Genomic DNA, 1,972 nt, shown 5'->3' on the forward strand with positions numbered 1-1,972 from the left:
CTCTCTCTCTCTCTCTCTCTCTCTCTCTCTCTCTCTCTCCTTCCCTACCTCCCTACCTCCCCCTCCCCCCCTTGATGCCTGTGGATCCATATGTAGACTCTCAGCTACATCTCCAGCGCCATGCCTACCTGTGTGCTGCCATGCTTCCTGTCATGATGAAACGGGCTAAACCTCTGAACCTGTACGTCAGCCCCAGTTAAATGCCTTTCCTTATAAGAGTTGCCTGTAGTCTTGGTGTCTCTTCATAGCAATAAAACCCCCATCTAAGACACTAGGCTAGCAATATGTATCTTTACACTTCAGAATTTACATGACTATAGAGAAATAGATACTGATGTACACAGATTGGTGGATCAATAGATACGTCTGTTCCAGTTAGTCATGGGGCTCATGCTTTTCAACTTTTTGAAGCTTTCTGATGTCACAGGTTGACTCCCCTGTGCTAATTTTCTTTGGACTTGTAACATTAAATTAACCTCATTGATAGACTCAGGAAGCAGGTCCTCTCCTTTGTGCTACATAAAAAGATTCAAAGGGACCACATTTGCATCCTTCCTGGAGAATCTGAAAACAGAAAGCTAATTCAGTCTGGCCTCAGAGAAGAGAACACTGGAGGAAGCCCGCCCTCTGCTGGTGGAGAGTTGGAGGCGGCGCGTGTTGAGAACATTCCATATGGCTCCTGTTCTCATTAGCTCCAGACATCAGCCGGACTCTGTGATCCAGGAGTACAGCTTCACGATGTGGGTTTCTAACTTCTCCAGATCCTGCCATCTCCCATCCAGCAGTGCAGCATCTGCCCCGCTCCCTCACCACTCTGATTTAGCCTTCCCAGCAGCATCTTGAAAGTACGACTGAACTCCCAACAGCTTAGTCCTTCCAGATCCTGTCATTTTTGTTTAGTATTGATTTTTTAGCAAAGTCTGGTCTACTCTGTGACTTTGTTTTTTAAGTTGTAGAAGTGTAACTTTAATTTCTTCAAGGCCTATTTGTAATGATGGTTCTTAAATACTTTAGCCCACCACTCACCAGAGATAGTGGAAAAGAAAGGATACAGGGAAGTGGACCTGTTTAGACATGGTTCTTTGGAGCAACTCCTTTTTTTTTAAATTAATTAATTAATTAATTATTATTTTCTTTATTTACATTTCAAATGCTATCCCGAAAGTTCCCTATACGCCCCGCCCCCTGCTCCCCTACCCACCCACTCACATTACTTGGCCCTGGCCTTCCCCTGTGCTGGGTCATATAAAGTTTACAAGACCAAGGGGCCTCTCTTCCCAATGATGGCTGATTAGGCCATCTTCTGCTACATATTCAGCTAGAGACACAAGCTCAGGGGGTACTGGTTAGTTCATATTGTTGTTGCACCTACAGGGTTGCAGCCCCCTACAACTCCTTGGGTATATGTGTGTCATTATCAAACAATCCTTCATCACACGTCCTTTCATGTACTTGCTTTAGCAGAACAACCTTTTATGTTTGTCCACCTCAGTGAAACACTCCTTCACATGTTTGCCCCAGCAAAACACCATCCAACACACCTGACTTTCCAAAGAATTCTTTAGTCTCCACCTCAGAGAATTCCTTTATATTTTCTTATAAAATGGTCCTGTATTATATCTGAATAAAATAATAATTTTTCTTATAGCCTGGCTATTATCTTTTCTTTCTGGAAGTTTAAAGGGGTCTTTTAATGGAATTAAAGGGAATATTTTAGCTACTTAAAGATTTTCTCCTTTATTATGGTTACTTCAGTGCAGACTGGAGCATTTAACTCAAAGGCATGCCAATGCCCAAACCCCAAATTTACATATCCAAATAATTTAAATATAGCACAAGGAAGTGCTTTACTAGCTAGCCATTTAGAACTTGCCTTATTTACTTATCCTGAGAAAGGAATGCAACTCCTGGTAACCATAGATACCACAGGGAAGACTGATGCTGAGCCATAAAAGACCACAAACCACTGAGC

This window comes from Mus pahari, chromosome 19 (assembly GCF_900095145.1).
Source record: "Mus pahari chromosome 19, PAHARI_EIJ_v1.1, whole genome shotgun sequence".
NCBI lineage: Eukaryota > Metazoa > Chordata > Mammalia > Rodentia > Muridae > Mus > Mus pahari.